The following is a 22048-nucleotide window of genomic DNA, read 5'->3' as shown; positions in this document are numbered from 1 at the left end:
CTTCATAAATACGAGTCCCCGAAGTTGGTAGAGTCAACAGAAAGATGCTTTTCATACCGATGCTACTCCACACCCGGCCATTTGCAAGCAAGTAACCTAATTAAACCAAAGTTGGACTACTCATTTTTTTTTAATGAGTTAACATCAGATTATTTATTTTGCTTACCCAAAATAAGGACAAGGGAACTTCACTATTTCGCCAGTTGAGAATGGCTCTTCTCCCCCAATCCAGATTTCTCTTGGAGGACCAGATGTGTCAGCTTGGTTTGATCAACTCCATCTTGTTCTCCCTGCTCCCACCCCCTGGAATATTGTCTCTGTTGAAAAACTGGCTTCACAAAGAAGGTGGCCGCAGGAAAATTTCAGAATCCAAAGCTTAAAAATAAGTCTTGGGCAGTGGGGGTTATTTTCTGTCTCTGGGGGGGATCATCCAGTGTCCGAGGCCTGGGGACAGAGGCAAAGTCCCCAGCTACCCATCTAGGAGATGTCACTCTCAGTAGCGTCTGGTGTCCTGACCTGTGCTCGCCCAGGATGACGGTGGGTAAGTAGCAGCAGGTCACAGGGGCCCCCTGACCTTCTGGGAGACAGACTCTGGGCAGACCCCGGGGCTGAGGGTCAGCGGCCAGGGGAGGATCAACGACTGTCCCCACCTGTGGTCCCTGAGGTCCTGGGGCAGGGATGCAGGAGGCAGCCAGTGTCACAAGACGTCCCTGTCCCCAGCCAGGCCGGGCGCCTGGCTAAGCGAGGAGAAAGACGGTGTCCCTCCTCAGGGCCTGGCCCCTGCGCCTGGTCTCACGTCCTCCATGGCACCTCCAGGAAGGGGAGGAAGTGACACCCAGGGGAAGGCCAGGAAGTGAGGCCACCGTCACATTCAAGTTCAGGGTGTGACAGCTCAGTCTGCCCCCAACAGGCCCCATGCCCCGCTCCTCTTCATGGACCACGTCCCTTCTGAGAGCCACGCCCTGCCCTTTATAGGCACAGGACCCAGAAGTTCCAGGGACACGTCCATGTTTAGGCCCTCGGATCCGGAAGTGCCTCAAGTGTCCATGTTTAGGCCCCCGGATCCGGAAGTACAAAAGGGGCACATCCATGTTTAGGCCCCCGGATCCGGAAGTTCCTCAGGTGCATGTCCATGTTTAGGAAGTTCCTCAGGTGTCCATGTTTAAGCACCCGGATCCGGAAGTTCCAAAAGTGCACGTCCATAATTAGGCCCCTGGATCCAGAAGTTTCTCAGACACCCATGTTTAGGCCCCCGGATTCGGAAGTTCCTCAGGTGCACGTCCATCTTTGGGCCCTCGATCCGGAAGTGCCTCAGGTGTCCATGTTTAGGCTGCAGCATCCGGAAGTTCCTCAGGTGCACGTCCATGTTTAAGCCCCTGGATCCGGAAGTTCATCAGTCCTCTATGTTTAGGCCATAGCAACCGGAAGTTCCTCAGGCACACATCCATGTTTAGGCCCCCGGATCCGGATCCGGAAGTTCCTCAGGTGCATGTCCATCTTTGGGCCCTGGGATCCGGAAGTGCCTCAAGCGTCCATGTTTAGACCCCAGGATCTGGAATGCCTCAGGCATCTATGTTTAGGCCCCCCGGATCCGGAAGTTCCTGTGGCGCACATCCATATTTAGGCCCCCAGATCCGGAAGTTCCTCAGGTGCACGTCCATCTTTGGGCCCTCAGATCTGTAAGTGCCTCAGGCATCCATGTTTAGGCTGCAGCATCCGGAAGCTCCTCAGGCTCACGTCCATGTTTAGGTCCATGGATCCGGAAGTTCCTCAGACATCCATGTTTAGGTCCCCGGATCCGGATCCAGAAGTTTCAAAGGTGCGCGTCCATGTTTAGGCTCTAGGATCCGGAAGTTCCTCAGGTGCACATCCATGTTTAAACCCCGGGGTCCAGAAGTTCTTCAGCATCCATGTTTAGGGTCTCTCATTTTTTTTTTTTAATTTTGAAAAATACAGTGAATCTGGATGCAAAACCAGTATCTTTCTTTTTATTTCATTTATTTTTTAAATGGTTGCATTGTAGTTATACATAGAATTGGATTTGGGGATGGGTGAGAAGCTCAGGGGTGGAACACTTGCTTAGCATGCACAAGGCCCTACACTCAATCCCCAGTACTGCAAGAAAACACAACCAAACACACAGCACCATAAATGGGTATGTCACTGTGATATGTTCACACACACACACACAAAACAGAATTTGGTTGATTGCATTTTGCGGTTCCTCTCCATTCTCCTCCCTCTTCTCTCTCCCTCTCAATTCCTTTCCTCTCCCTAACTGTTCTCTCTGTCATTTTCATGAGGTCCTCCCATCTTTTTTTGAGATCCTGATTTTTTTCTCTAGCTTAAGGATGAAAGAGAAAACATCCAACCCTTGACTTCCGTCTGCATCTGGCTACCTTCAGTTAGCATGATGTTCTCCAGCTCCCTTGTATTTACCAGCAAATGACATAATGTCATTCTTCTTTGAGGCTGTGGACATATGCCACCTGCTTTTTATTTAATTGTCTATCGAGGGACACCTAGGTTGTGCTTCCATAACTTGGCTGCTGAGAATCTTGCTGCTGTATACACTGGTATGCACGTATCCCTGTAGCATACAGTTACAGGATAGATGGGAGCTGTTCTGCAAAAGCTAATGTGTGAGACAAGGCAAGAAGGTCTAGAGGTGAAATGATTTGGTTCTGAGAACCTTAACCCAATCAATGCATTAATGCCCTGATGGGATTCACTGAGTGGTAACTGAAGGTGGGTAGCATATGGCCAGGTCAAAGCTTGGGGTTGATATTTTGTCTTAGGTAAGTGGCTCTCTCTCTCTCTCTCTCTTTCTCTCTCTCTCTCCTGATGGTTGCCATGTCTTGAGCTGCATTTCTCCTCCACCTCCTTCCACCATGATGTTTAGCCTTACCTCAAGCCCCAGAGTAATGGACTCAGCCATCTATGGACTGAGATCTCTAAAATCATGAGCCCCAAATAAACGTTTCCTACTCTGTTGTTCCTGTCAGGTCTTCTGGGTCACAGTGGCAAAAAAAAAAAAAAAAAGAGACGCTCACGACAACCGATGCTGATCTTAGTTCTCATAAAATCAATATTTTAACGTCTCTGCTACTTAAAGTTTGGTCTGTGGACCCCCGTGTCTTGATCACCTGATTAGAAATGCAAATTTCAGGCCACATCCGGGTTTTCTGGAGCAGAGTGTGCATTTATAACCAGATTCCCAAGCGATCTGCAGGCACACAGAAGTTTGAGAAACACTGATGTAGCTACCAAGTTGTGATAATAAACAAGCACTATGCCATCGACTCTGCATAAATCTGATTGTGTTGACAGCCTTGGATTTTCTGGTTAAAATGTGTGAGTCTTTAACAGTATTCAAAATATCTCTTGTAATTAAAAAAAAAAAAAAACACTCTGCTGCCTTAGCAAAGAGTAAAATCGTGAAAAAGACCAAAGTCAAACCAAGGAGAGCATCTATGCCTGAGCCACCCCTTTTGGAAAGAGAATGAGGCCTCACTTCTGTTTGCCTAACCTAAACTCAACCCCTGGGATTCAGTGAACCTCCCGCCTCAACCTCCCCCAAGTCACTGAGACTACAGATGCATCACACCAGCCGGGCCCCCCTCCCATTATTTTAAAAGTCATACATCATCTTGCCTAAAAGAAGTTCCTGCTCCATCTTCCCTCCCTGTGAGCAAGACGTGCAGTCAGCAAAGGGAAATGGAAATTCTGTTCTGTAGATTAAATCTTCCTTGATACTGGATCAGCAGCCAGGAACCATTGAGCCCACCCAGGCTACAGCATCCAGGCAACTCCTGAGAAAGTTCTAGAAGACAGGAAGCAAGTGGAGATCCTGGGACTAAGGGTTTATCTTACCCATTAACCAGGGATAAGACTGTCCCTGCTGTAATTCAAATTAAAGCAGAACTGAGCATTGAAAGCAGTCTGGTAAAGTTAAAAAAAAAATAAGGTCTTTGGGCTGACAGCCCCCCACAAGACTTTCTCCTAGGTGTACCCCACACCCTGGCTGAAAGAAGTCCTGCATATTCCTTAAACCACCAACTGACTGCACCAGGGGCCTTCTGTCATTGTAGGATTTCGGAGTGGGACAGAGAGACTATAGGAGTCCTAAACAAGGAAGCCAGTATGTCCTCTCCGTCCCTAGTGCTGGTGGCCAATGACAGCTGAATATAGATCAAAGCCGATAAAGGAAACTGAAAAAGAGAAAATGCCTACATCATTCAAGGAAAAACAGAAATGCAGCCCATGGCTGGCTTCTCATTACTTAGGATTCCTAAGAGATTCCTTGAACCTTTCCAGGACTCTAGCTTTGGGGGGGATTTTTTATTTTTTAATTTTTTTTTTTTTTAATTTTTGGTACCGGGGATTGAACTCAGAGGCACTCGACCACTGAGCCACCTCCCCAGCCCTGTTTTGAATTTTATTTAGAGACAGGGTCTCACCAAGTGGCTTAGCACCTCGCTGTTGCTGAGGCTGGCTTTGAACTTGAGATCCTCCTGCCTCGGCCTCCTGAGCCGCTGGGATTCCAGGATACCAGCTTCGAACGGGGCTGTTCAAGTGGATTTCTCTTGGCCAGGATTTGAAACCTCCCAGCCAACCCATTGAGCAAGTGGATCCATAAGTGCCCATTGATGCTATATATATATATTTTTTTTAATAAAGACCAAAATCCTCCTAGAATTCAACAGTTTCATGTCAGCTCATGTTGTGAATCGCTGGGGGTCGGGGGTAGGAGGATGGATCTGAAGCAGAAATATCTCTGACACTTTGCACTCCTGTATTCCTGCCCTGAAATGCGAACTCAGTTCCATCGTGAGGAATTGACTCAGGTCAGAAGTTAGCAGGAACAAGCGGAGGATTATTTGAGGAACGTGCACACTGTGCATAATTCAAGGGTGTTACTGAGCAGATGCCAGCTCTTGGGGGCATTCAAAGCAGCTCTGGCAACTTTTAAATAGCTACTCCAGCTTCCCGGTTGCCCAATGCCTGACACAGCAGGGCTCCTCACTGACTCTCCCAACTCCCTGATGTAATCTGACACAATGTATTTCCCAAGACACTGCCTGCTGCTAAGGCTCCTATTTCTATCTTGGAGCCTTTTAATTTGTATTTTCCCCAAATGGCTTATGTCTGCTTGTCAAGTGGGATTCTCACCTCACTTGGAACTTGTGGCTCCCTGACAAGGACTGGCAGCTTCTTCCCAGCCGAGTGTGATGCATCTGCAGCCCCAGCTAAAAGCAGGTCAGTGTAACCATCTCCTATTACCTGAATTCTCCTACACAAAAGCTTTAGTTGCTACTTCACCACCTTGCAGAAGCTGAGTCCCAGGGGCAGCTGGGTAACTCTGACATGACTCTCTGATGGGTGCATTTCTGGAAATCTATTTGTATAACCCGCTAGCACCATCAGCTTCAAGAGATGGAGGCTTCTATTCCACTGGAGAAATATAAGCAAGGATCACACATTCTGGATCTGGAATTGGGATGGAGCTGACTGTTGGAATCCCAGCTCAGCCGCAGATGGACTTTGAGCTATTAGGAGACTGAATGTAATCACTCTGAAATTTTAGATTCTTATTTAATAACTCGAGGAGAACTGTGGAACCTCCCTATGGTTCTGTGAAAAGTCTCAAAGAAGAAAATATGAAGAGAAGCGGTAGGAAAGTATTTTGGCACGTAACAAGTGCTTAAACACACACAAGCCAGTACAGTCACCACCAAGGGAGGACTGCTTCTGAGCACGCTTGCATCCTAAATGTGGGCATGCCTGTATTGCTCTATAATTCACAATAGCCAAACTATGGAACCAGCCCAGGTGCCCATCAACAGATGAATGGGTTAAGAAAATGTGCTCTACCTACACCATGGAGTTTTACTCATCTATACAGAAGAATGAAATTATGTAGGTGGAACTAGAGAACATTACAGTATGTGAAATAGACCAAACTCAGAAGGCCAAGAGTCACGTGAAAAATGTGTCATATGGAAATAAATTGGTTTTTAAAATTAATACTATTCTGAAGAGAGTCATCATAACAGGGTATAATAAAAAAAAATGGAATGATTAAATAAAGCAAACCTATCACGTTGCTTATCTCTATTTCGTGGTGAAACATGTAAAATATAGTACTGGCCAGGTGCATGGTACACGCCTGTCATCCTAGAGGCCTGGGAGGCTGAGGCAGGAGGATGGCGAGTTCAAAGCCAGCAAGCAACTTAGAGAGGCCCTAAGCAACTTCGTGAGACCCTGTTTCAAAAATTACAAATATGGAAAGGGCTGGGGATGTGGCTCAGGGGTTAAGTGGCTCTGGGTTCAATCCCTAGTACCCCCCCAAAAAAAGGAGTATTAGTTATTGTGAATTATATAATACTCTGCCTAAGGTTGCTGCGCTGTGTGACAGATCACAAACACTCATTGCTCTTGTCTAACACTGTGTGCTTTGACCAACATCCCCCAAGTTGCTCCCCCGACTCTCCCCTACCCCCAGCTCTGGTAATTACCCTATGGATGCTCCTAAGAGTTCGGTATTTATAGATCCCACACAGAAGTGGGATCTTCTGCTTTGTTTCTAAAGCCTGCATGCTCTCCCCTGCTCTGCTCTGCCTCTGGAGAGGACAACTACACAGTTTTTCAGTGATGGTAAGGCCACCCTGGTACTGTCCCTAAGGAGGAGAATGTAGGAGATGAGCCTCATGGCCATCCACATGCTGTCTGCTAAGACTTTCATTTTATGTGCCTCTTTGTGCCTCCGAAGCAAACATTTCTAAACCTGTTTTCCTCTTCTGTAAGAGGAGGGATTCAGCCTTGGTGACACGTGGGTTACATTGACTTATGGGGTCCTAGACGTTTGCTCTCTGCACTTGGATCCGTGACTGATCTCACAACCACGCAGAAGACCCACGGCGTCCTTCTATAATCATGCAATAAACAGAACGTGGGCTTTAGTGGTCAGTTTGTTTCCAGTAAGCTCAATAGAGATGACAGGGGACAGAGAGACCCAAGGGGGGTGGGGACACCAGGGTAAGAGAATAACGCTATACATTGTGCCCATTATGCTGACCAACCATAGGCTTTCTCTTTGAGAAAGCAATGTACCTGCAGCTCCACTTGGCTTAAGTCCCCACGATATGTTACCTTCGTCAGCAAACTACCCGAGGGAGACGTAGAGGGGCAGAGGCAGCCAGGGCAAGATGGCGTGCGAGGAGGTCGGCCAGAGCCAGAAGGAGGAGCATGGGGAGGGTCTTTCCAGGAAGCCAACTTCCTGCTTGACGAAAGTGCTCAGGGACACAAGTGAGGGACCCAATCAGACAGATATTTCTGAACCATGCTTCTAAGTGGGGGACCCAATAGCAAAACTAGAACAGAAGGGTGGACATCAGGGGCACCAATCAATAATATGGAGGATCATGTGGACAGGGAAGAAGAGAAGCAAGGAGGAAATTTCAGAGACCAACACTCCCCCACTGGAATCCCAGCCCTGGAACCCCTTCTGTTTGGAAAAGTGTGTTTCTGTTGCTTTTGCAATAGCTACTTCTTGCTTGCTCTCTCTGTGTTCTGTTTTTCAATTCTTGGCTGAATGGAGATAATACAAGGAACTCAACACCCCCAGACAGTAACATGCCCTTTACCAACAGTTTACCCTGAAGAAGGGGACTTTTGTGACCCTAATACAGACCAGATCCCAGAACTTGGGGAGACAAAGAGTATTCCCCCATCCATAAAAATCTGTAAAAATAGGTTCCAATTATAACCCGGCAGCATGGGCCAAAGTGACCTAGAATTATCATGGCACCCATTGGAAGTCTGATGCCATCCTGCTGCCAGTCAAAACTCAAGAGGGGGATCCGGACTGGACTCTCTGGAAACTTCCTTGGAACCCCAATGAAACTGGGAGTCGGGAGGAACACGCTGTCCCTCACCTCTCTGAGAGCACCCACTCTCTCCCTTGAGAGTGTCTCCCTATCCCCTTTCCCATCCCTTCTGACATGCCTGTTACTCTGAGCAACATGCCTGACATCTTTCTGGCCTGATTGCAAGATCTGGAGTGACAGGGGACCTCCAGGTACCTCAGTTTTGTGGAAGTCCCCAGGGGTGTCACCAAGAGACTTAGGCAGCATTACTAAACCATGGGACCATGATCCTGGAGACAACCTGAGTATCCAAGCTGCCCATTTGCATTTCACACTGAGTCACATGCACAGGGAGCAGAACTAATCAGGATGGGCCAGGCTCTGAAACTACATCATCCAGAAATAAAAATGGCACACGGCGTTAAATTTGTAATCCCTCTGTCTACCCAAGTCGGGTACCATTTTCCCCGATTTGCTCCCATTTCTCATTTTTCACCCTCTCCTTGCTTAAATTTTCATTGGCTAGTGACTCATCTAGATGGATCCTGATTAAGTGCGATTTATAAGCATCAATTAACTATTGATGGAGAGCTACTCATGTGTAGCTATTTCACGAAAAAAAAAAAATTAATGGAGAGACATTTAGAAGGTTTTAGTCCCTCGGTGAATAATAGCTTTCGCAGTGTCTTAAAGAAATAGCCATTCCTGGATTTCTACTCTATTTTCTTCTTTATTTAGACATGCTTAAGATGTCTTTATCTTACACTCGTACACAGCACTTGACATCAATTGCCTTTCTCCTTTGTTCACAATTATTAGCATCAGGACAAATCTGCCTTGGTGTTATTTCTTTGAGGGTCTGTTTAGTTCACTGCCTTTATTTTCCTGGTTTTGTTCCTGCAGAGCAGAGATGAGGTTAAGAAGATTATTTAGCAGATGGATACACATCCACCTGATCTTTAAATCCCAAGTTTCCAAGCTTTTCCGAACACCACTGGGGACCCTTTAGGTCCTGTCATGCCCAGCGCGGTTAACCTGGCCCATTCCTGAGACTCGGCACCCGCCACCTTTGGAGACAGCTGTGATTGTGATTGGGGTGACAGAGGGATTACAAATTTAACACTGTGCGCCATTTTTATTTCTTTCAAAAGCTTCCGCCTCCTAGGGAGCATCTTGCTCACCACGTTCATCTCACCTGTCATCTTTTATTTCCAAGGTGGATGGAAAGGTAAGATCACCAGGGCCACTTCTCTAAGACGCCTTCGGGCCCTTGACCTTGGAGACAAGTACCAATCTCACCTTTAAAAGACATCTTCATGGGAAAAGTAGGTTGCTCCAAAGCTTCCAGACCCACCCCTCCAGGCTCCTCGGAGAGATGTTAGCACCATCTCCCTACAGGATATATCTGCCTTCTCGGATCAAGTTCATCTTTGTGAGCCTTCAGTTTTACCCCACCAGAGGAAGCTTCTCAAGTTTCTCTAACTAGTTTGTTTGCTTCTGTGTTCACTTCCTTCTATCCGTCTGTCTGCCCTCCATCTGAGATCCTATTACCGCCGCGTGTTCTTCTGTCTCCACTGGGTAACAGGATCCAGAGCTCCCTGTACACTATAGCAGAACAATCCCAATATCCTCAAGGTACATCATCTCTAGCTCCAGCTCGCGTTTTAAGAAATATTCCTATTAAATGTTAAGACTCATATGCAACTTTAATCTTGCCCTTCAAATTGACATGGGTAAAACATCAACTCACAGGAATTTACTGGTACATCTTTTATTAAGGCAACTCATGACGTCTGTAGGATTTTTTTTGCTTGGCTTTGTTTTATTGATCATTTTGATCATTTCATATCATTTTGTTTTGTTTTTGTCGTCCTGAGGAGGAAACTCAGGACCTGATGGATGCTAGGCAAGTGCCAGTCTACCCCTGAGCTATACCCACCCCAGCATTTGGGGCCAGTTTTAAAGAGGAAATCCTAAAAGGAATCGCCCTTCTCTTCTGGGTGATCTATGAATTTTACATTCTCCCATTTCCTTTGCAATTAGAAAGGCCATTCTGTGCTGAAGGTTTTAAAGACTCTGTTTTGCAATTCTGACAAGCTACCATATGTCTTAGTTTAAACATGACAAGGTAAAAATGGACCCTAATTTCTTTCTTTCTTTTTTTTTTCCTGAATGTGGAAAGCAATAAGGCAGCCTAGCTTTGGAAGGTGATTTTGAAAAACTATCTTCCAGCAATCAACAAAGGCTTGCTGTTGATATTACCTCTTGAAATCCTTAAAACGGCAAACCTAATTTCATTCAATTCCAGGTTTAATAAGACATGATTGTTCTTTACACAGAGGTGGGGTTAAAGGCATATCTTTTGCAATAATGTAGGTTCACAAGAATTTTTGCTGGAAATTATCAAAGAATTAAATATTAAAGAACCAAAGAGGAAGTAGAAAAAAAATTTTTTTTCACAAACACTTGTCATATTTAAATTTGCTTGGCGAAGAGAACACGTTGCACTGATTTAAACTGTATATGTTCTTTGCCTTTTCTTTTCGCTTGACTTTTTTCTTTTTGTGCTCCTGTGGATAGAACCCAAGGCCTCACACAAACCAGGCAACGCGACTCTACTGCTGAGCTATATTCCAAGCCCTTAGAATGCATTTATTTAAGGAACCCACATTCCAACCTCATATTTTATAGATGGAGAAATTTGAGCCCAGTGAAGTTGAATGACTGCTTTGGCATCACACAACCGATTCCTATCAGAGCTGAAGAAAGAGTCTTAACGTGCATTTTTTTTTTAAATTTTGCTCTTCCTCCCATTGACTCATACACAGAGATGAACTCCAAGAGCCCTGTGGGTACTATAATTTGAAAACCTTTCCTCCTAAGTTACAAAGCTGATGAGAGAAGCTTCCCGGATGGGAAAACATGATGAACTCTGCTAATGCAGACCAATGCCTTCCGAGAGACACAGAAAAATAAAATATAACTCAAATTGATTTTTTTTAAATAAACAAATCAAGCTTGTCAGGGCTTGGATGTGAGGTGTCCCCCCCAAAAGCTCATGGATGAGACAATGGAAGAAGGTTCAGAGGAGAAATGATTGGGATTAACCGGGTAGCAGATGGAGGTAAACGGGGTGTGGCAGGAGAAGGTGGAGCACTGGGGGTGTGGCTTTGGGGATATACATTTGTATCTGGCAAGTGGAGTCTCTCTCTGCTCCCTGATCATAGTGTGAGCTGCTTCCCTCCAACCCCCTCTGCCACCATGATGTTCAGCCTCACCTGGGGCCCTGGGGAATGGAGCCAGCTGTCTTTGGACAGAGACCTCAGAAACTGTGAGCCCCCAAATAAACTGCTCCTCCTCTACAGTTGTTCGGGTTGGGTGTTTTAGTCACAGCCGTGAAAACGCTGAGTGGAACAAAGCTCAAACAAAAGAAAGAGAATGGGAAAGGGTCATAAAGAAACTAAGAAATCAGAGACTAAGCAATACACCTCAGCTAATGTGCTGTGCTTCTGTAGCAGATCAGTCCTGCCACAGGGTGGGTGAGGCAGGATATCCAATGAGAGGAGCAGGAGACTTGGACCATAGGCTGATAGATCCCAGTAAGACACAGAGCTCCTAAAGCTATAAAGGAATCTTGGAAAGCTATTCCTATGCTTTAAGGAACAGGTATGGAATTGCGTTGTCTTTGATCTCAAGGTGTTCCCTGTAAGAAATCAAAACTTCAAGTCTAGGCAAAGCATGAGGATGGGATTATATGGTCAAAAGGGACCATATATTGATGTGAAAGAAATTAAGACAAACAATGGTTTGGGATCCTTTAAGTCCTAAATCCTCAATTAAAGGAGAAATTAAACCATCCTTGAGGGATGCTTTCAGAAGAAAGGGTCTTCTACAGAAAACAAATATTCATCTAAGATAAGTTCATAACACAAAATTACAAAACACAGTGTGGGAAAAAACAAAAACAAAGACCTAGCACAAAAAGAGCTGGCACAGTAAAAGAATTGATAATATAAGTACTAAAACCAAAAGATTAATGAACATGAATAGAAATTATGTGCAAAAAATTAATTAGAGATATAAATGAAACTCCAAGCAACAGAGCATCATGATTGTATCAAGTCAGAATGATAAACCAATCAGAACTTCTAGAAACTAAAAATGAATAGAAAAAAAAGAGTTAAAAAAAATAGTGGAATTTGTGCTAGTCATGAATGTTTTTCATGAATATCATGGTCCTGTTTTCTTTGTTGTCTTAGGGAATTACCTTAGGCTCTGTTGCTTCCTTTGCCAATGGAAAGTGAGAACAAAATGGCGCATGTTGATTGTGGGAAGCAGCTTTCCAAGCCTGTGGATGATCAGATTTCCCAGCAATCATGGAAACATTCTCTGATGGTGCCTCCACCAATGTGGGTCCAGAGTAAATACCATGGACAAGCAGCATGAGGGACATTGTTACACTGTTGCTGTATTAAACCATGATATTCCTGGCTGTTTGCTAATGCAGCATATTCGAGCCATCTTGACTGATACTAAAAATCAGACAGGAAAGTAGACACTGATGAAGAAAGGATTTGAAAATCAGAGGCGGAATCAGAGAAATTTTCCTATAATGTAAAATGGAAACGTGAAGAAAAAAAAAAGTTATGGACAGGGAGAATAAATTGTTCAAACTATGACTAAGTTGATATTCAGAAAAATGACAACAGAAAAATGTTCTGAGTGTCAATATTCACATAAATAATGAGAATTTTGTAAAACCAAAAGAAAAATGTGTGCACAGATTGAAAAGTAGGATTATCACAAGAAAGACTAAAAATGCATGCATACTTAGATATCATAAAATAGTGGAACTCCATAAAAAGACTGCAAAAGTTAAAAAAAAAGATTAAAAGCAAAAGAACAAGATTCACTAAGAGCAGATTTCATTCCCTGTAATAAGGAAGAGTAGAAAACAAGGAAACAATAAAATAATTGTGGAAGGAAATACAGAGCCAACTGGGAATTCCAAACCTGTTTTATGTTGTTCCAAAAATATTGCAAAAAGTGGTATTTAATGATAAACAAAGATTAGTGCATGTGCTATAAAGAAAATGTGCTCAAACTAATAATTAATGCAGAAAAGGAACTGAAATTCCAAGAAAGTAGAATACAATGATGAAAAAAAAACTAGTAAATACACAGAAAAATTTTTGCCAGTTTTGTCTTTATTATTAAGTAGAACAATACGATTTTCTAATTGCAAGAAAAATCAAGTTGGACTCAAGAACTATCATCTATACACAGGAATACCTTGGAACCTTGGATGGTATAATCAGAGTTAAAGACTTTTAGTTTTGTATTTGAAAATGCTGTTAAATTTGGCTTCATTGTGTCAAAACTTTAAGGAAGGCTCTTAAAAACAGAAATAGACTGAAAAAAATAAAACCAAAATCATCATAAGGAAGAGTGGAATAAAGAAAAGAGTGAACCCAGTCAAAGATTGCCAAGTATACAGACAGTCGGAAGAAAATGAAACTATTTCAAGAGCTCACACAAGTACCGATAAATTCCATTTACTTGTTCAAAGAAGAAAAGAAAATCAGACTGAGAAATAGAGGTATTTCCTACCAAGGGTCGAAAACAGCTAAAAAGGAACCCCAGCCACCTGTTGATTTCAATAGAGCGGGTATTGCAATATAATATCACATCAAATAAGTACTATGCTCAAAAGCATTCATGAGAATAGAGAGAGAATCATGCCATTATGGTCAAACGATCAATGCAGCAAATTAGTAGCAATCCAAATCCTCTTTTGTGAACAGCTGCTACCCAAGGTCACAAAACAGGTTAGTTGGGATGCAAACCCACAACCCCCCACTCCTTCCGCTTGCTGTTTCTTCCCTTTCTTTATAGCATTTAACAGGACAGTATTACTTTACCTGCTTATTATCTGTCACCTCCAGTGAATGTCACCTGCAACATTCCTGGGAGCCCAAATCTCTTATTTACCACCCTAACAGCAGTCCTAAGGGAGATGCTGGTGCATTCATCGGTTCCCTGCAAACCAGTTTTGGAGAGAACAAATGCTTCTCAAGCTTCCTCTTAATCTGACCATTGGACAGAACATAATCCCTTCCATTATCCACAGAGGGAGAAAAAAAAAAAAAGAGCCTAAAGCAGTCATTGGATCCAATGGAGCAGTTCATGTAGAGATTTTTTTTTTCATAATTAAGATTAAATATTTCTGCAGAGTATTAGACCTGCTAACATACTTCTCAGAATAATGCAGTGACTCTTTTTATATTCTACCACCATGATTTTAAGTTCCCAAAGTTTAAATTCTTTTTTTTTCCCTACGATGTTACTGAAAGGGAAAAATAATAAATAATAAAAAATGGGGGACGACTGAATTGCGCAGTTCTAGGGAGTAGCTTATTTTCTGATGGGCAGCCGCTTCCGGGACACTCAGAAGCACATGCACAGAACATTTTAACCCAAGGCCACCCGGATGGGTTTTCTGTGCCCTGACATCTCACTCACAGTATGTTAATGCCATTCTCGGCCCAGGTAATGTTCCCCTCTGTCCACAAGCAAGAGAAACACAGAGAATAAAAATTATGCTTCCCCATTAATTATATCCGTGCTATATCAAGGGTCCCCAAGGAGCTGATTAAATCCATCAAGGGCTAACAGAAATTCCAGCCATTCTTTTCTTTCTGGCCCAAGATGCCATCCAGAGAAAAGACAACCCTCCAACAAATCAGCTGCCAACAATCTCATGTTATAGCCCAATATCTACAACCAAATGACACTAATTATAAAAGTATCAATTATGGGAGCCTATCTCCTAGTGGGAGCCACCGTAAGTACTTGGCATTGACCTCCCTCTCCTTCCAAATGGCTATTTCCATCCCTGATTCTCAGTTTTAGGGACGTGAGCTTAGACAGGGAGTCACTGAAGGATTTCAACATGGGCAATCTCTGTGGGACCTCTTCACTCCTGACCTTTGCCTAAAACCAGGAATCCTGACCACTAGCAAGAAGATTTGCTCTTTGGTTGTGGAGGTCAGAGAAGTCAGAACACAGAGAAGGACCATCTGCACAGGTTTGATGGAAAGAGTGCTTATTCTGTCATCTCCACTAGGTGCCGGAGTTAAAAAAAAAAAAAGTTTTTCTCCCTAAAACTTTGTTTTCTTATTCATTATCTTACAAATCCATGGCCTGTGAAATATACCCTTCAGGGACAACTCAGTGTTCCCTAGTGTACTTGCCATATGGTATGATCAGCACTACTAATTCTAGAAGGATTTAAAAAGATGATATGAACTAACTTATGTACTAACCACTGAACTACTTTGTCTAATTCTGGATTTTTTTTTTTTTTTTTTTTGTGTGTGTGTGTGTGCTGGGGATTGAACTCAGGGCCTTGTGCATAATTCTGCCCATTCTGATATTCCCCACACACAGAAACCTGCATTAAGTGACTTCCTGAACAGGATTTCTTTATAATATTTTCAAGGTTCATTCATGTTGTAGCGTGGATCAGGACCTAATGGATTTTCATTGTTAATTTGGTCTAGCAAAAGGTGCAAAGCATTTGTACCGATCCAGAGAAGACTGCAACCATTCTCTTCCTATCCCTGCCTTTAAGCTAGGCTAAATGTGGTGATATCAACAAAACAAGTGAACATAAGACAAACCCATGCAGAATACTCCTGACCCACTTTTCCACATGGGGAGGGGGGAGTCTCAGAGAGGTGAGATTGTCTGCTCAAATATTAGATCCGGGACTCAAGCACAAGCCTTGGAACATGGGAGACAGAATTATTTTGACCAGGTTTAGCTGATGGATCTATGGCAGTGGTCCATCCAACCTCTGGAACCTACCAACAGACCCAGACAGAGAGGCTGAGGGAAGCATCCACCTCCACGCTTCAGTCTAATTCTCTTCCTTCAGTTGAAGACACTGAACTCAGGCGCTGGGTGGGTGGACACGGACACCCAGTGACAGTGGGTAATGAACTGGAGGAGACCTGGACAAGGCATCTGCTGCTCTGTTCAGCCCTCCTGCCATCTGGGAATGATGGCCCAGGGTACAAAGACCCTCTGATAGCTGTTGAGATCTTCTGGAAGCCATTCTTGATGCAAAATCTCCTTATTTCTAAATGTCAGCGACCAATTCCACTTGGCTCATTTTTAAAATCAAAAGTTTAAGGAGTATAAATGTGTAAATCAAATCACTGTGTGGGGGCTGTGCTATCTCACAGGGTACCGTGTTTCACCACTAGCAGCTGCCAGGATCCTCTTTCTAGGGCCAAAGGAGGATCACGAAAAAGGAGGAATCTTGACCTCCCTTGTTCAGCCTTCATTCTGGAAATGACCAAGGACTTAACCTTTAAGACACAGAAATTACAATAGGGAAAGTCCCATACAGTCTTTGATTCTTTCCAGGGATAATTACTGAGGATATTCTTTGAGCACATACTGCTGGGTTCCTAACATGCCATGCTACCCGAGACGATGGGATTCCTGCCTTCCAACGTCTACAGGGGGGAGAGAGAGATAATTAAGCAAGCAATTACAGCATCGTGCAATTATTGTGTTGGAACTGGAGGAAAGTCTCCTCCAGATAAAAAGGAACCAGAGAAATCCTCCCGGAGTGAGTCTGAGTGAGGAATAGTTAATTGGTAAAAAGGAAAAAAAAAAAAAAACAACCTTGCTCCATATTGACTTAAAAAAAATATCTGAAGAATCAAGTAGAAGTATTTTGCTACTTGGACAGTTTTAAAAATCTGAGAGTCAGGGTCATGCACTAACATTCACCCAATGGCATTGATCTCTGCCCTGAATATGTGATCATTCAATTTCCATCTTGCTTGAGAGAGAGAAGTTGGCCCTCAAGAGAGAGTGACTGTGTCTTTAAAAATAGGCAACATTTATTTTTTTTAGTTTTCAGCAGACACAACATCTTTATTTGTATGTGGTGCTGAGGATCAAACCCGGGCCGCAGGCATGCCAGGTGAGCGCGCTACCGCTTGAGCCACAAGCCACATCCCCAGCCCCCAAAAAATAAATATTGAAAAAATTCTCTCTCTCTCTCTCTCTCTCTCTCTCTCTCTCTCTCTCACTCACTCTCTCTCTCTCACACTCTCTCTTTAAGAAAAAAATAGGCAACATTTTATTTTGTGTGTGACAATGGAATGAGACCTTCCACCACTCCCCGCAATGCTAGGATTTTTTCCCCATAAATACCTAGATAAAGGTAATGTCACTGAACTCTCTTTCAAGGGCTAGATACTGTGATAGGTAAATTACATCTCCCCAAAATATATGGCTAAAACTGTAATGTCTAGCGTCTGTGAATATGACCATACTTGGAAAAAAGAGTCTTTACAGATATAATTAAGACGAAGTCACACTGGATTATCTTGGGTCCTGATGCAATGACAGGACTCTATAAAAAGACAGAAATTTGGATGCATGTGCTTACACACACACACACACACACACACACAGGGAGGACTCCATGTGAAGACAGAGGCAGAGATTTGAGTCAGGTATTCACAAGTCCAGAAACACCAAAATTTACCAGCAGCCACAGGAAACAAGATACAGCAAAAAGGGTTCTTCCCCTAAGATCTTTAAAGAGTTCATCCTGCCTGACAGTTGGATGCAGGACTTCCAATCTTCAGAACAGTGAAAAAATACAATTTTGGTGAGCTAAGCCCACCCAATTTTTGGTAACTTGCTAGATCAGCCTTAGGGAACTCTAAGCGATAGCGATTTTACTTTCTTAAATGCATATCTTTTATTAAGGAAACATTTGCACACAGTGTAGCCAAGAGAGCTACATAGCTCACATTTTGAACCCTAAAAGGCTTCCCCTCTCAAGACCCGGATCCTTGTAGGACGTAGTCCATGTAACATTTGCGTTGCTTTCGCTGCTAAAGCATCCCGTTCTGTACAATCATCCGGAAAAAGTGCAACATCCTTTACTTTATTCCCAAGACTCTTCCCACGACGCCAACTTGTAAAGTTTCTGAATTACCGAATTCATCTGGATCACAGAAAAACCTACCTACCTCAAATAGATTCTCCAGAGACAAAGAAAAGGGTCTGTTTTCTCATTTTGGGGATTCATTTATGGGACTTCACTACCTTCATTAGCTTCAACATTCATAAAGACATCAAAACAATCTCCTGGTATCACTCTGTAAGGATGGGTTCTCTATGTTTCCATAGAAACCAGGGATGCTCATCAAAGTACATGGAAGAGAAACCTTCCCCTGTGGGGAGGCTTACCTTTCAGGGCAGTCCTTGGAGACACATGCCGTGATTCCTAAAACACAAACAGGAAATGCAGAAGTAAATACAGGATTTTTTTCCCCCAAGACAGGTTTATATGTAGCTGATGCTTAACGATTATCTTTCCATATTCTAAAATTAAATTAGGAGATGAAAATCAGATACGCTTAGTGTGGATTTCCAGTTTGATAGAACTGCCTAGGTTAGGAGCCAGGATGTGGGATTCCCTTCTCAGCTCCATTCTCACTAGCCCAGTGACTTTTGACAAGGCAATGTCTCCTTGGTCACTTCTTTGTAGTGCAAAGTCTTTAGGAGCCTGAGATATGTAGTGCTACTTAGGGTCACTAAAATGATTTTCTAACATGGTATATTAGAAATATTTCAAAATAATAAAAACTGAGCAATGAACTAGGAAATGACCTGTAGATTTTTTTTCTTTTACTTTTATTTTTGCACATGAATATGTAAAATGAAAGAGCAAATGTAAACAAAAACGGATTCTTTATATAAATGCAACATATCTTTTTCTCGGAGCTACAAAGTTAAACTTTAATTGTGAAATAGTTTCATAACCTCATTTTTTTTCCTGATTAAATTTGTTCTTCCTTCTCAGAACGCACTGTACTTGATTTTACTAAGAATAAATGTATACAATTATATCTTCACGTTTATGTGTGTGTGTGTCCTCTAACAAAGTCCCTGTCATAGATAACCTTACTACACATATATACCACAAATGATACATGCGTGAGAATAAAGTTTTATATAGATATGGATATAGATGGGCCACTCCGAAGTATCTTTCCCTACAAAAATGTTGGAAAGCAAAACTCCTGACACTAAATAAATTTAGCAGAGTTGATCTGAGCAAAGCAAAAACGTTTTCATGCTAATCGGGTCAGTCCTAAAAGCAGAGTAGGTTCTGAGAACCCAAGCCAACAATGTGATCTGACACCATTTATGGAGAAATGGACATGAGACATACGGAGAAAAAAGAAATACTTAACTGGCTACAGCTTTGTCAATCAGTCAGTCAAATGGCTACAGCTTAACTAGTGAGTTTTCTGCCTAACAGACTCTGGGGCCTCGGGTAGCTAAAGAAATTTTGGTCTAATTCTATATTATTTGTTTTTCTGAGCCCACGGCTTGGGCTCAGATCTAAACCGTGCTCTCTTCCAAATTTTTACTTACTCTGACTGATATTTAAATGTGACATAATTAATTGGGATAGAAATGATATGTATTCTTGACTAGCCTTCAGCTAAGCATAGGTCTTCTCCTGCTGGTAAGCAAAATGATTCATGTCTATATTAAACATCTAACTTTCAGAACTCTGAGATAGTGTCAGGAATATTCAGAAGGTTAAGGACCCAAGGAGAACTCTTCACATTGTGAATATATTCAGAAATGCTCTCTTTCTTTTCCTGTCCTTTCTTACTTATTCCAAAAACATAATGTTCCACACATTAAGGAAGAAGAAGAATCTCTTGTGGAATATGGAGAATCCTATATTCAAGTTCAGTCGGAATCACAAATATATCACCATCTGCCGTATATTCATACGGTCAGTCACCAGCTGAAGGGGTGTCGCTATAACAGTCCACTGTGAATCTTACAGCTTGATTTTCCTTTCTTACATGAGTAAAGCCACCAATGTGAAACCAAGCTCTATTTATAGATTTGACACCATTTGTGTCTACTGCCACTCTTAGTAACAGCAATGAAATGACAATGATCTTGAAGACTTTGCTCTACATTTCTTTTTTTTTAATTGATTTTATTTTTTTAAATACACGACAGCGGGATGCATTACAATTCTTATTACACACTTAGAGCACAATTTTTCATATCCTTATATATAAAGTATGTTCACGCCAATTCATGTCTTTATACAAGTACCTTTTTTTGCATCACAATTCTTATTACATATATATACCTCAATTTTTCATATCTCTGTTTGCATATAAAGTAGGTTGACACCAATTCGTGTCTTCATACATGTGCTTTGGATAATGATGTCCATCACATTCCATCATCCTTGCTAACCCCCTGCCCCTTCCCTTCCCCTTTCACCCCTCTTCCCTATCTAGAGTTCATCTATTCCTCCCATGCTCCCCCTCCCTACCCCACTATGAGTCAGCCTCCTTATATCAGAATAAAGGTGAAGACTGTACCTTTTGAAATGAAAACTTAATTCAAGATTTTATTTCATTAAACTAATTACTATTTTTCTTTTGTTTGAAAGTCTAAGCTCTGGGATACAGAGACTGGGATGGGATTCTAGGTCAGTTATTTACTTGCTACATGACCTTGAGCCATCCTTTGATATAAACCCCAATGGTACCTCTGAATCAGAGACATTATTTATCCTCAAAAATATTTTCAATTCCCAAATTGATCCTTAAATTAAAAAAGAAAACACAGGTTAAGTATTTGGCTGACCCTAATTAAACTAGTAATTGATACTAGTCATTGAAACATTGGTAAAAGAGTTAACTATTATTGTTCAGAGCCACCCCCTGCTTAAAAAGAAAGAAAGAAAGAAAGAAAGAAAGAAAGAAAGAAAGAAAGAAAGAAAGAAGAAATATTGGTAAGAGATTCTCACGCTCGATGGATAGTCTCATGAATGATGAAGGTAGATAGGAAAAACTCCTAAAGAAAACAAATGCTTCCATATACCCACCCATGATGTCAAACATTATGAGATTCACCTCTTTGATTTTTTGCAGTTCTTTGCCCAGGGAACCCTGCCTCAAAGAACTTACCTGTGGGGTTGGTGAATGTATCTGTCAAGAATACAGTTACCAGATTAGCTAGCTGCCACAAAGAATAATCATGCAGACATGGGTAAGCAGGAACAGAAAAGTAAAGTGGTCCCTCTGAGAAGACCTTTGGGCAGGTACCCTTCTCACTGGTGACCCCTCCTGTAGCTCCTGGGGAGATCTGCCCCACGCACTGTGAGATTCTACCTGATTGGCTGAAGCTACGAAATCACCAGTCAGAATTCTCTCTCCTGGGAGCTCTCAATAGCTCTCAATAGCAAGTGAGGTAGTTCTGAGGTAGTTCTGAGCCTGGCAGGTTGGAATTTCTGTCACAGAAGCTAGTCCACTGAGAAAGCTCCTCAGAGCAAATCAGAGGTGAGACACACCTGACTCCTGAGTCCCCTAAGAACCCAGGGAATGGAAAAGGGTGGGAAAAAGTGAGATGTCACTGAATCTCCTGAATTTTTAAATCAAGGTCCCATGAGGTCAGATGAGGTCAGACTTTGCCTGTTATTTATTTTTTTATTTCCTTAGATGGGTCTTACTCTGCTGGCACATGGTTTCAATCACCCCTCTTTGCTTCAAGCTAGTTAAACTTGTTTAACCTTGTTTAAATTGTTTAAACAAGTTAAACTTGTTTAAATTGCTAAGAAAGTATGAACCCACTCAAGGTGACCTTATTGCTACAAAGACTAGATTCATGCCTAAAGACACCACCGAGAGCGACATGTGAGTCAACAAATAAGTAAACCCCCCAAAATCACTCCACCAGGCTAAAATCCTGTGTATCTGCAAGGGAACCTACATCTACAAATTCTCCTGTCTATCATAAATAGAAGTCTTTGTCAAGTGTTCCTTTACTATCAGAGTCCAAGAGCTTGAACATTTTACTTTTTTTTTTTTATAGTAGTAATTGAAGCTGTGGGCACTTTACTTCTGAGCTACATCCCCGGTCTTTTTTTTTTTTTTTTTGGAAGACAGGGTCTCTTTAAGTTTCTGAGGCTGGCCTTGAACTTGCAATCCTCCTGCCTCAGCCTCCTGAGTCACTGGGATTACTGTCACTATTTTTTATTTTTTAATAAAAATAACTTTTTATTAAAAAAATAAGTAATAAATTTTTATTTTTATTCA

The 22048-nt window shown here is 42.4% G+C and overlaps 1 protein-coding gene across 4 annotated transcripts in view; it reads right to left on the bottom strand.

Moving 5' to 3' along the window:
- The window catches only part of LOC107150034 (contactin-4), an 874282-nt gene that overhangs the window by 647697 nt on the left and 204537 nt on the right, over positions 1-22048 (bottom strand). For all 4 annotated transcript variants that reach the window (XM_048787029.1, XM_048787028.1, XM_048787027.1 and 1 more), the window contains one exon: positions 18153-18189. The gene's annotated coding sequence lies outside the window, so the exon portion shown is untranslated. The remainder of the gene's footprint in view (positions 1-18152; positions 18190-22048) is intronic.

Source organism: Marmota marmota, unplaced genomic scaffold (genome assembly GCF_001458135.2).
Source record: "Marmota marmota marmota unplaced genomic scaffold, marMar, whole genome shotgun sequence".
Taxonomy (NCBI): Eukaryota; Metazoa; Chordata; class Mammalia; order Rodentia; family Sciuridae; genus Marmota; species Marmota marmota.
This window is presented reverse-complemented; position numbering and strand designations above follow the sequence as displayed.